This window comes from Rhynchophorus ferrugineus, unplaced genomic scaffold (assembly GCF_030347505.1).
Source record: "Rhynchophorus ferrugineus isolate W39M unplaced genomic scaffold, kcgeb_rfMv2 rfM1, whole genome shotgun sequence".
Taxonomy (NCBI): domain Eukaryota; kingdom Metazoa; phylum Arthropoda; class Insecta; order Coleoptera; family Curculionidae; genus Rhynchophorus; species Rhynchophorus ferrugineus.
In genome coordinates, this window is record NW_027472580.1 from 86364929 (window position 1) to 86379467 (window position 14539).

The 14539-nt window shown below is 33.1% G+C and overlaps 1 protein-coding gene and 1 long non-coding RNA gene across 3 annotated transcripts in view; one reads left to right on the plus strand and one right to left on the minus strand.

The window, feature by feature from the left end:
• The first annotated feature begins 590 nt into the window (after nt 1-590).
• bdg (sodium-dependent transporter bedraggled) overlaps nt 591-14539 on the plus strand; it is a 133988-nt gene continuing 120039 nt past the window's right edge. The window contains exon 1 of one of the 2 annotated variants that reach the window (XM_076411609.1): nt 591-916. The gene's annotated coding sequence lies outside the window, so the exon portion shown is untranslated. The remainder of the gene's footprint in view (nt 917-14539) is intronic. The other variant, XM_076411627.1, reaches the window with a different exon arrangement.
• Nucleotides 9637-11301, minus strand: LOC143200858 (uncharacterized). Its single transcript, XR_013006832.1, has 4 exons — nt 10790-11301; nt 10209-10723; nt 9893-10053; nt 9637-9833 (listed from the first exon to the last, which is right to left on the minus strand). It is a non-coding gene; the product is annotated as an uncharacterized LOC143200858 (long non-coding RNA).

The window sequence follows — 14539 nt, forward strand, 5'->3', positions numbered from 1 at the left end:
ATCAACATAGATTCAATTGAATCAATATATCTATGACATCAGATTTGCATGTTTAATGGCTTAGGCAGTCGGGAAAATTAAAATAAAAAATAATGAATTATCCAAATAGAATTATTCCCATTCCAGGGGCAAACCTTGAATATTCATAATGTTTTGAATTACTAAAAAAGGATTTTAGCTTTACCTTGTTCTAATAAAGAGAAAGTCCTGGATTCCTTTCTTTTTTTAAGCGTTTAGTTTAATTTGAATGTATCCTTAAATTATGTGGTTCTAAAATATTTTTTCGTATAAAAATAAACGTAGAGTGGCTGTATCGGAAATAAAACTGTTATGGCAATTACAACCTTAACTTATGGCGTTTATTTTGCCCCTCCAACCCCCATCTCTGTGTTTCGAACGTTAACAGAAACCTGTTTTTCGGTTGTGTTTAAAAAATCGCAAATCAATTTCGTAACCGAAAACGTTTTATTTCCGCGTCCGAAAAGAACGAAAATAAAAGACCATCGCCAAATTATCAATGGGCTACACCCCGACGAGTTCCGTCTCAAGGAGCCGGAGCAGTACCGCCCCAGGCAGCGTACCCACGAGAGGTTCATGGTCGTCGCCGCCGTCGTTGCCGAAGAGAATGCAACTAGACGGACCGTAAGAGCCAGTTTTCTGAATGTCAGTGAGCGTTGTTGATCGCCCCTGCGAATCGCTTTTACGGGCTTTTTAGTTTAGTTGTGGCCGTGCGTGGAAAGCGAAGACGTGACGTTTTCCGGGGGGAAATTTTCGTGTTTTCCGCGGGGTTTTACGTACGGTGTGCAGTCCGAACCGACGTCGCTGGTGGTGCTTCCAATATTAACGTGTTTTAAAAGTTACACGTGTGGCAAACGAGCTGATTTGCTGGTGTGCGTGATCATTTTCTGTGTAACATGTAAGTTATTGATGACCTACAGGTTTGTTTATCAATGATTAGATGAAAAACTGCAATTAAAAAGTTATTTTGACAGTTCTAATGTTATTCTTTGATATTATCACGGATTTATTATGAAATACCTCTTTGTGATTTAAAAAAACAAGTGTTAATTTGAGTTGTCAATCAATTTACATGACCGTAAGAATTGCGAATTGTTCAATAACAAATTAACATTACAGTATGAATAAAATAAATGAATAAATTTAATTCAGAAAAAAAGTATTTTTAGTAATTAGCAGGTTAGCGAATATTACTTATTAAATAAACCAAACAGCTGGTTTTCATATACAATGAATTAAAACAGTTTTAACAGTATTTTAAACATTCATTATGAGGAACATATGATCTATAAATAACTAAACTTTTTTGAACGTTAAATTCGTAATTTTTTATTGAAATAAAAATATATAGATACACAACAATTGATAATTACCTTTTTCATTAATGTCTGGTGCTAATTAACCCATATTTAGCATGAATATAAATGAATATATGAAATGCAACATCTTGAATAAGTTAAATAAGTTGAGATTAAATGCTTTTATATTTAGACACGTATTCTTGGTGGCGTTTTTCACTATATCCATAATTTACAGTTCTAAACAATATCTTAATTTGTTCATATAAATATTGTTTTAAAGGAGAAAAAATACATATACCAATTATTTGATATTTGACAAATAGTGATAAAAGATTTAAGTATGTTTGAACGTGTTTGATAAGCTAATAGATTCTTTTATTTACAATCTCATCCTATAATATTCGTTTTTTGTCTGTTTTAGATTTACTATCCTATATTTATTTTCACAAAGTCAAATATTATCGTACCTCATATATTAACATAGTCAATAATCATTTTAATGATAATGAATAATATTTGTTTCATAAAAAAAAGAAAACTGTTTTCATGCATTGGTCAGCCAAAAAGTCAGAGGAAACTAATTATGGTGAATATGAATAAATTGTAACTATTTGCATTTTAATTTATTGAATAGTACGTGTTTTTCTGTACGAAAAAACCAGGTCTTTTCTTGTGAATTTTTACATTCAGCAGGTTCAAAAAGTTACTGCAATAACCTTCCTACAGTTTATTTAACAATTAAATAACAATATTTATTTTGCATGCCAAAAAATTGTCAAAATGTTGTCAAAACTTAAATGACTGCAATACCATATCACATCATTTCTTAGCTATTTAATTTATTAAGGATTATGGCGGTAGACCCAAGATTTATCTACAGCGATGAAATGATGCGCAAAATCCTTTTGTACTTTTGTAGTGACTTTTTACGATCCTTTCTTAAATCTGTTTAAAATTAAATATATTGGTTACTGTTCAGTATTTATGTTGGTGATTACTTTTGTATTATAATTGCTTAATTAGTCATATATTTTAAAACGTGATATATTAAAACTATGCTTAATTATTTTTTAATTATTGCTAAAATGATATACAATAATTACAATACAATGTGACAATACTATAAACACAATTTACATTACTGTAACTTTTAATTAGAGATTATTGCTGGTTCACTCATATCTAACGCTGTTATTGGTGTATTGGTTCCAAAACCTGCATTTGAGTCGTCTTGAAGACTTTGATCTTCATCTATATGCTGTTGTATTTAACTTTTAATTGTTACTTTGTACATACACCCGGACTCAGTATAGCAGAAAACAGTGAAGCAGCAGTAACAGCAGTAACGATTAAATCAAGCAGATACACAGGGTTACAATAGCCGCAATTTATTGTCCTCCAAGATACTACCAAAAAAAGGACAATTATTTGAATGTCCTAAGCAACCTGGGAGAAAAATTTATAATTGGAGGTGATTTCAATGCAAAAAATACAAGATGGGGATCCCACTTATTGGCCGACTGATCAAGAGAAAACCCCATACCTGTTAAATTTCTTCATAGTAAGAAACATAACATCCAACTATATAAAAGTCGAAGAAAATTTTGAGCTAAGTTCAGATCATATGCCAGTGATTCTGACGTTGAGCAAAAATATAATAAGAAAAGAAAGAAAATCAACATTAATAAATAAGAGAACAGATTGGGAAGGATTTGCTGAAGAATTGAACAAACGAATTCAACTAAATATACCCCTCAAGACAACTGAACAATTAAATTTTTAAGCAGAAAAATTCGGCGTAGATATTCAACAATAATAATTAAGAATAATACTCCAGAAATTAAGAGTATTATTAAAAGAATTAATTATCCAAAAGAAGTGAAGCAAATGGTAGCTGAATAACCTAAATTACGAAAAAAATGGCAACAAAACAGAACACCTGAAAATAAAAATAGATTAAACAATATAACCCAAAGACTGAAAAGAGAAATACTGGAAACTAAAAACAAAACCATAAATGACTATCTGAGAAATTTAAGAGATGATAAAGAAAGATAAAGATTACTCACTCTGGAAAGCCACGAAATATCTAAAGCGCTCATGTCTACACAGTCCACCCATAAAAGACCTATGTGGGAATTGGGCACGTGACAACCAACAAAAAGCAGAAGCATTTGTTGAATATCTAGAAAAAACAGAACATTACAGCCAGAATATTTAGAGTTAAACAAGAAGAAGCTTACTCTACACTTGTGATATACCACAAATTGAGAATATTATGATGGCTACATTTGCTGGTGATGCTGCATTTATAGATGTCGGAGATAATAATGAAGAAGCCACACGAAAATTACAACAGGCAAGTGACAATATAAATAATTGGACACAAGCATGGAAAATGAAAATTAACGAAAGTAAATCAATGCATGTGGAGTTCATCTACAATCATACCATACAAGCATCAATAACATTAAATAATAATATCATTCCATATAACAACAACGCTAAATATCTCATACACCACATCGAACATATACAGAAGAAAAGAAAAGAACTGGAATTGAAATATAAGAAAATGCATTGGCTAATTGGAAGAGAATCACAATTATAAGTACATAATAAATTACTACTATATAAGCAAATACTGAAACCTATATGGACATACGGAGTTCATTTATGGGGATGTTCTGCAAAGAGTAACATAAACAAAAACAAATTTTTCAGAACAATGTCCTGAGAGGTATTGTGGGCGCACCCAAATATTATAGGACTGATTACCTACATCGAGACCTTCAGATACCCACAGTCAGTCAAGAAATCAAGAGAATTGCAAGGGGGCACGAGGAAAGACTCCGTTCTCATAGTAATATTGAAATATTGCAACTTTTGGATAACATCAGAACAGGGCACAGACTCATAAGAATCAAACCATCTGATCTTGTGTAGTGTTGTGTAGTGAGCTGCATATAATAAAAAATACAGCAGTGACATGTATAAACATTATTTCACCAGAGACTGCGATAGGGCCGATGGGTCCTCCTAGTCATATACCTAGATTTAAGCTATCATAAGGACAAATTGTAGGTTAGACGGAAACGACCAGTAACAATGTAATAATTAAATCATAAAAAAACATTTAATATTTAAAAACTGCTTCTTTTTATTATCACTGATCACATCACTGGTTTCACATCGATATGGCATAGCCTGGAAAGGCAGAATTTCAATTGTTATTTTTGCAAGTTTTCTTAAAAATTAGACTGGATTTCCTCAAAACACATATGAGTTAGCATACATGAAATTAATGAGCTACATTAATGAATAACGACATAAATAGTAACAAACGATGGACAGCATCTTCCAAATTAATTTTTAGGCTCCTCATCAATTAAGTCTTCATAAGAAATATATTCATAATATAGATAAAGCGACGGTGGACATTAAAAAACGTGAGACAAAAATGTAAAACTGAAAGTAATTAATTTAACTCGTATATAGTCACGTTTTAACGAATGAACAACCAATAAAGATACAATAACAATGAAGATAAAACCTGTCCTAACCATTTTTAAACAAACGTTATATACGACAGGGACTCCATTCAGGTCGATGAAATTATATTCCCTTGCCTATAAGGCTTCCATTTTCAGGACCCGATAATGAGTATCTATGTAAACGCCCTTATTCGTTCTTTTACCTGTTTGGGTCGGTTTGTTGTGAAACATCGGACCAGTACTGTTGCCAGGTAACATTTTAAATCTTTATCGTTCAGTTTTTACAATTACTGTCCCTCCGTCGGTTTTTCTGTCGTTGTGTGTGTGTTTAGAATAACTTTAGATCGCACCATCGATAGCTGAAGAGCGTAAATAATATTATGAACTTTGGACCCGGTTCGTTTAAGGTTAATTTAAATTCGATTTTAAGACCTTTCGAACAGTCAAAAGAGTAAAATTTTGGAACTATCGGAAGTTTATCACTTTAAAACTTCACTTCCACTGTATTTTTTTCTGTAGCCTGTAGCTAGTATTTGGAGTACTTGAAATTAAAATAAGCAATTGAAATACAAATCCATATTTGGTTTCGAATTGTATATAGTAAAAGAAATGGTTGCAGAAGAGTTAGGTTTATCGAACTGAAAAGCAATGTGGATGATCTTTACAGCCACCAGATTGCTAATTGATCTAGCAGGAATTTAACTTCTTTAACATATCACTTGACATGAGAAAAGTATTGCGTGCATTTTCTTGGCATACTTGGCTTTAACATTCAACAAAATTCTAATCTAAATAAAATAATTAAACAAAAATACTGGTATTAAATATTTTTATAACATCTTCATTAGATGCGCTTAGTACAATCTTAATTATAAATTAATTTATTACTACATTTCATTTATACTTGGATTAATTCACAAGCAAGACGAGTGCGAGAAAATACATCAATATGTATTCCTCAGTTATAAAATTATAATAGCTTATAGTTATAGTTTACACTAAAGGTATACACTTTATATAAGTTCGTAACGTTTGGTTCGCTTCAATCTTCTGATATCCTTCGCGCTGTCCAGCAGTTGTATTGCTTCCACGTTAGTGTGATTTAGTAATCTTCTTTCGTGTTTTAAGGCGAAATCTTGGCAAATCTTCGCAAATCCATTTGATTTCCAGGTCATCGTGCAGTTCTTTGTTGGTTACGTAGCGATAAACCAACCCCATATTTGCACTCCATAGGTCCAAATTAGCTTTATAATTATTTTATAAGTCAACCTCTTTAATTTTAGATCAAGTTGAGAGTATCTTCCGACTGACCAGTATAAATTTTGAAAAGTAGTAGATCCAATTTTATATTAAAGCAAATATATATTTTGATTAAAGGGTATAAATACCATGACCTTCTAGAAGTCCCCGGTCTGACACATAGATAGCGCTACTAGAATTAAATCCATATGTTTTTTTAGTTAGCCCTAACCCTCAAAATATGTGTGAATAAATTTGACAGCTGTCGTATCATTAGTTTGTGAATTATAGCATTTTGAGGGAAGCAATTTTTGTTATTGTGAAAAAAAATGATAAAAAGGACTTTCGCATGTTGATAAAATATTGTTTTTTGAAGGAAAAAATACAGCTGAAGCAAAAACTTGGTTTTATGCCGAGTTTTTGGACACTGCCCCTGGAAAATCAACCATCAAGGATTGGTATGTTAAGTTTAGACGTGGTGAAATGAGCACCGAAGACGGTGAACACAGTGAACGCCCAAAAGAGGTTGTTACTGACGAAAACATTTTAAAAATCCACAAAATGATTTTGAATGACCTTAAATTGAAATTGAATAAAATAACAGACACTCTAAAGATATCAATTGAACGTGTACATCATATCATTCACTAATCTTTGGGTATGAGAAAGCTCTGTACAAAGTGTTTTTGCGTCGATATGTGACAATGGATGAAACATGGCTCCATCATTTCACTTCGAAGTCAAATTGACAGTCATCCGAGTCGACTGCGCACGATGAACCCGCTCCAAAGCGTGGGAAAACACAACAGTCGGCTGGCAAAGTTATGACGTCTGAATTTTGGGATGCGCATGGAATAATATTCATTGGCTACCTTGAAAGGATCATCAACAGCGACTATAACATAGCGTTATTGGACCGTTTGAAGGACGAAATCGCCGAAAAACGGCCGAATTTGAAGAAAAAGTAATCACCGTGTCACAGATCAGTGAAAACGATGGAAAATCTTCATGAATTTAGCTTCGAATTGCTTTCTCATCCACCGAAACCTCCAGATCTGGCTCCCAGCGACTATTTCCTGTTCTCAGTTCTCAAAAGATTGCTCACCGGGAAGAAATTTTTGTCGAATGCACCTCTTCATTCGATTCGATCGCCGAAACTGAAGCCTATTTTGAAGCAAAGGACAAATCGTACTACAAAAATGGTATAGAACAGTTGGAGGGTCGCTATAGTCAGTATATTACCCTTGAAGGGAATTATGTTGAATAAAAAAAAACTAACTTTTGCCAAAAAAATGTGTTTTACTATGGCAGGCCAGGGACTTTTCAATTGACCTGTTATAAGATATAAATTCGCCTCAGTAATGAATATTTTTTCGAACTGGGAATCATATTTATACACTTAATATTGACGATAGATTGTTGGCTAATTTTATTTAAATATATTTTTATGTTATAAATTGTTATTCTCTGTTAGTAACGATGGAAGAATATATTAATATTCAAGGAAGTCCAAAATTTTACACGGGGAAACAGCGGCTATACAAAAAAAAACTTCCGCATATTAATAGAGACGCGTATTAGTTTCGCCGATATCATCCTTCGTTATTCTATTATGATAATCCGACTTGGATGCGAAATGATATGTCCTCATAGATGGCATCCCGTTTGTTTGACGCTATCTAAATGTCGCAGCCCGGTGTGTCCTTCTTTGTTGTCTCATCACGATGCCGTTTTCATGGAGTCGTCGAGGATGGCGAGAATACATGTATAATGTTGCCTTAAAAAGAGTAAAATGGCGTAAGCAGCATGCGAAATAGCCGTGGAAGTATAGTTTTGCAGTCGTACCGACTGCATGGCCGGACTGAATAACAATACGGTCTTGGTTTATTTTGAGCGTATCTGTTTTAAAATGGGTCTGTCGGGTTTTTGTATAATCGCTGGGCAACGAACAAATAAAATATCGTTTAAAATATTCGCAAAACAATATGTAAATGTTTTTAAAATGATTAGGTAGGTAAGGATGTAGTTTCAATTTATATAAACCAATATATTGAGCTCTAGAATCTTTGAAATATATTTCAGTGGCAAAAAAATTAGCAAAAAATTCCTCAAAATTATTTTAAGATATGAAATGTTTAAAGTCGGCTTGGTGGCGCAGTGGTAACGGCGATGGGACGGTCCTCCTACTGTTGCCATAGCCGCGGGTTCGAATCCTGCTGGAGCATGGCTGTAAATTTATGTTTGTGATTGTTTAATATTTGTGATTGTTTTAGGCAAGAGTGTAAAATCCGATAAAGAAAATGATCTCAGTCACGCCAGTAACCAGGCTGAGTAAGGCCGGATGTCTTCTGGGATTATTTCTAAAGTCGGTCACTCGCCAGTCGGTAGGCCTAACGAACAAATAAAATATCATTTAAAATATTCACAAAACAAAATGTAAATTTTTTTAAAATGATTAGGTAGGGATATAGTTTCATTATATATAAACCAATATCGTAAGCTCTAGAATCTTTGAAATATATTTAAATAACAGTTGCTAATGACAATTTATCAAATTACCCTCATAATTATTTTAAGATATGAAACGTTTAAAGTCGGTTTGGTGGCGCAGTGGTAAAGGCGATAGGACGGTCCTCCTTTTGTTGCGAATTTATGTTTGTGACTGTTTAATATTTGTGATTGTTTTAGGCAAGAGTGTAAAATCCGACAAAGAAAATGATCTCAGTCACGCCAGTAACCAGGCTGAGTAAGGCCGGATGTCTTCTGGGATGATTTCTAAAGTTGGTCACTCGCCAGTCGGTAGGCCTAATGCCGAGGACCGTGGTTGGAAGACCACGTTAAGCTGTAGGCCCAGTGACTAAAAAATCCATGAGGTTGACGTAACTAAAATCACGAGAACTTGACTCTTTCGCTTAATTTCTTAAATTTCGGCAGTATCAGCACTATGGATATATAACCCAATTTTTATACCTGGGAAATATTATCCCGCAGCATTTTTAAGGCAAAACAATTTACCACAGTAGCATTAACCATCAATGTTAATCATAATCCAGCATAGTATAATTCACACCTCGTCATCTAATTTTTATCCTGTTATTGATTTATGAAGCACTGGAAGTTGCTTCAGCACTAGCACCAGAGATTTTATTTGTAGCTTCTGATGGAATTACAGCGAATGTAAAAGAAAATAAAGGATCGCACAAATAATTGTTTTGTAATGTCTGATATCAATGTAATATAAAATTACTGGCATATTCTATAGAAATCTGCAATAATAGCACAATGATAAACATGAACATGAATTAATGTCATTTGACATTATTGAATTGTTTATTGAAATATGGAGGGTCGTTCGATATCCATATTTACCCTAAAATGTGTTCTGAAATAATTATATATATATATATTATCTATCCGAAGAATTTTTTAAACATACGTCAACAAAATTTGTGACATCAAAACGTCGCAATGTCGCCGTATCAACTCTGAGTTTTAGTTCAGTCTGACTTTGACATACAACAAAATTCTAATCTAAATAAAATAATTAAACAAAATTACTGTTATCAAATATAATTTATTGTTACATTATATGTTAGTAGATCTAATGCATGTATTACCGGAGGGAGGACTACAAAGTACAATTAAATACACAGTTATAATAGCTTGTCGGTTAGGGTTGTGTTTGATTATATTTACATTGAACTCTTTTCCGTACCACCTATGAGTTAGAGTTCCAGGTGCATTTTTTTATGTAATGGTATCCCCTGGTGGCCTAATCCGCCTAATTAACAACTGTATATTCAAGTTATATATTTTACATTCGTTAAAGAGCATATTTACCTTTTACACTTAGTTCTTGTGTCCTTCTGTACAGTGTTTCCTTGTAAAGATATTTTGATATCACTGTATTTATTCTTACTTTGTCCTGTTAGTGCCTGTATACATCTTTCTCGATAAAATTAGATTTAATCAGTGCATTCACCTTAATGCATTTGCCATATCTGTAAAACAGTCACTATTCTTTCTCTCCTGACACATTTTAACCAAATACTCATATATATTCTGAACAATTACACATATATCAGTACACATAAATCTTTTACACTCTACAATAACCCTTCCAGTTACAGTTATCATATATTAATTATATACTCACCTTTACTTGTTTCCACTCTCATCACCTCACTACACCCACATCAGTTTCATTCAAGTGAATAATTGAGCTGTTAATTCCCAATCTATCTAACATTTGTTCACAATTCCACCATTTATCAATGTTTTCCTCAATGTGTCTGATCGAGTTCATCCAAGGTGTTATTAACCAATCCTGTTTCCAGCATGAATTACAATATAACTGCAATGAATTATTAATAAATATTATGATTAATAAAACCTAATCAATTGTTATATCCGGAAGTTCCATTAGACTTCTTTAATACTTTTCAGACTAACAGTAACCTTATAAAATAATTGTATTAAATTATGTTTGTGTTGAAAAACTAGTCACTGTTTCTACACATTTCATATCTTTGATATCTAATAGACCTAATATTAAGCTGATCTTGATTCGTCACCTTTCGTATGCGGACGGTTTTTTTTTCGATGAATTCAAGATTATATTTTTTTTTTGAGATATTTCAGTGAGGCTGTCCATACTAATATTCAGTGCAACTGCAAAACGTTAATATTTTCAATAAAAATTGCTGTAAATTAATATTTAACAGTAAAATTGCTTACCCCTCTAATGAATTTTATTGGCAAGAAGGGGCCTCCATTATCTCGTTCCTGACCGAAGTAACTGATAACAGTAACTGAGACGCATTCTGTTCAATCAGAGTAATAATATGCAGCGATTTGAAATTTATCAAAACAAGCAAAGCATTCTTTCAACTATATTACGCAATTTTTCATAAAAGAAGATACTTATTTGAAGTTTTTTTTAATTAATAAATACTGAAAATAATATGATGTCCTTCCTTCCAATTTTTCATAAAAAAGGATACTTATTTGAAGTTTTTTTTTAAATTAATGTATACTGAAATTAATATGATGTCCTTCCTTTATCATCTTCTTTAGTCAGTGACAACAAATACGTTGGATGTTGATGTGATCATCATAACATTTGAATATTGCGGATGAATGGCCTTGGTTGCTCCATTTCCTTCTTTTTACACAGCTTCTATAATTCTAGGTCACATATTTATTGAAATCTTCATCTTATATATTATAATATATTACATATAATCATCTCCAACCCAATGTATTGCATGTTCACATTTAATCAAATTGAATAAATTAGAAATGTATTTATTCAAATTCTGTAAACTTATGTTAAAATTGTTGCGATTTTTTATTATCATTAGTGTACGACTTAACCAAACTGAATCGAAAATCTGAAATGTAAAATAGATGCCTTACATAATTCCGAAATATATATGCATTTATTCATCGCGGAAATAAGACGTCTTCCACGCCAATTCAAGACAAATTAACTGGTCCAATTGACCTTTTATTTGACAAGTAAGGCCGGCGTTTTTTAAATATATCGCCGTCGCATTTCGGTCCCGATTGTATTCTTCGGTGGTCACATCAAAAACAGTCTTATTCCATTCACTCTTGTGGTTTTATATTTTTATTTTAAATGTTTGGTTTATTGTCGTGACGGGTACTTTATTTGCGACTTTAAGACCTTTTCTGAAGTGAGAATGAACAAAGAATGACATTAGGTTTGGCACATAATTATAAATGATTGCTGAAATATATAATTCTGAATAATATTTTTGACTAAAAATAAATTAAATAAAAAAGAAAGAAAAATTAAGCACCACCACCACCCTGTAATATTCGTCGACCGCTGGAATTGTATCTTTTCAAAAGAGAATTTTGCATGAAAAAGGTCTCGGATCAAGGGGCATTCTCAAGACTTAAACCTATTTCGGCTGGAGTTCCACAGTAAAGTGTTTTGGGACTCCTATACCTGCTCTTACTGCTGATATACCAAAAACAAAAGAAAGACTACTTGGAATATTTACCGACGATACAGTTATCATAACAAAAGATGTATCTCTGTCTAATTCTGTAGAAACAGTACAAGTAGCAGTCACCAAAATCTACAAATGGACTAAAGACTGGAAAATAGCTCCGAGTCTATCCATATTAATCTTGCATTGTGGCGAAATGACAAAAACCTAATTATATAATTTGACGGATGCCCGATTCCTCAAGCCTTATCAGCTAAATACTTCGGTATACATCTCGATGGTAGGTTAAATTAGAAACATCATATTAGGCAAACAGCAGAGCAGATTAGACTCAAACTCAAGCAACTGTACTGGTTAGTTGGAGGATATTATCAACTTGACATAAAATCAAAGAGATTGGTTTATCAGTCAATCATAAAGCTAATTTGGACCTACGGGATGCAAATATGGGGTTGCACTAAAACATTAAATCAACTAACAGTAATAATAATAGTAATAATAATCAGTAACAGTAATAGTAATCCTATGCATCTAAAACCAAGTTTTAACAGGTCAATTGGAAAGTTCCTGGTCTCAAATATAGATGGCGCTACTAAAATTAAATCCATACGTTTTTCAATTAGCCCTAACCCTCAAAAGATGTATAAGTTTAACAGCTGTCGGATCATTAGTTTGTGAATTATAGCATTTTGAATGAAGCAACTTTTGTTATTGTGGAAAAAATGGATAAAAAGGAATTTCGCGTGTTGATAAAATATTTCTTTTTGAAGGGAGACAATACAGTTGAAGCAAAAACTTGATGCCGAGTTTCCTGACACTGCCCCAGGAAAATCAACCATCAAGGATTGGTATGCTAAGTTTAGATGTGGTGAAGTGAACACCGAAGAAGGTGAACGCAGTGGCCGCCCAAAAGTGGTTGTTACTGACCAAAACCTTAAAAAAATCCACAAAATGATTTTCAATGACTGTAAATTGAAACTGAATGAAATAGCAGACATTCTAATGATATCAACTGAATATGTACATCGTATCATTCACAAATATTTGGGTATGAAAAAGCTCTGTGCAAAGTGGTTGCCACGCGAGGTCACTTTTGACCAAAAACAACGACGAGTTGATGATTCGGAGCAGTGTTTGAAGATGATTAAGCGTACTAAATCCGAGTTTTAGCGTCGATATGTGACAATAGATAAAACATGGCTCCATCATTTCATTTCGAAGTCCAATCGACAGTCATCCGAGTGGACTGCGCACGATGAACCCGCTCCAAAGTGTGGGAAAACGCAACAGTCGGCTGGCAGGTTTATGGCGTCTGCATTTTGGGATGCGCATGGAGTAATTTTCATTGACTAGCTTGAAAAGTGAAGGGCCATCAACAGCGACTATTACATAGCGTTATTGGACCGTTTGAAGAGCGAAATCGCCGAAAAACGGCCACATTTGGAGAATAAGAAAGTGCTGCTTCACCAAGGCAATGCACCGCATCTCAAGACTAAATGAATTGTGAATGAATTGAGCTATGAATTGAGCTTCGAATTACTTCCTCATTCACCGTATTATCCAGATCTGACTATTTCCTGTTCTCATATCTCAAAAGAATGCTCGCTGGGAAAATTTTTTTGTCGAATGAAAAGGTGATCGCCGAAACTGAGGATTATTTTGAAGCAAAGGATAAATCGTACTACAAAAATGGCATCGAACAGTTGGAGTGTCGCTATAATCATTGTATCACACTTGAAGGGAATTAGGTTGATTAAAAAAACTAATTTTGCAAAAAAATGTGTTTTACTATGGTAGGCTGGAGACTTTTCAATTGACCTGTTATTATTAATTAAAAATGCTTATCGCTACGTAACCAATGAAGAACTGCACGATGACCTCAAAATCAAATCGATATAATCACAGCAACGTGGAAGCAATGCAGCTACTGGATAACAAGCAGGAAATAAGAAGATTGAAACGAACCAAACCACACGAACTTGTTTAGTGTATAAGTGTATTTTTAGCGTTAGTTTAAGTAGTTTTGTTCTACTATTCACCTTAATTGTGTATCAATAGAAGTACAACAGAACAGTAGTAATAAATTAATTTGAAAATTTGTATTTGTAATAATTTATTATACTATTCATATCTGATATAAGATGCCACAACGGATAACCACACAGGAAGATGTTACATGGTCCCCTCTGACGGCTAAAAAGTGTACTTAGATGACAAGTGTTTCGTACAAGGATAAAATAACCCTGTTTGAGATATGAATACACGGTCCTGTTAGATTTAGCTGGACACTGGATAGATACTGGTCCAACATTAATTCAATAAAGTCAAGTTTTAGTCACTTGGCAAGGTTGTTTTTTGAGATTTATAAACATCAAAATACTAGCAACAATGACAAGACCTATAAGATCAAAACTTTCTGTTGCCTTACTGTGCACCTGCCTTTTAAAATTATTATTACGAGATCTTATTAAATTATTTCAATATTAAATAATTTATAAGTCTAAAA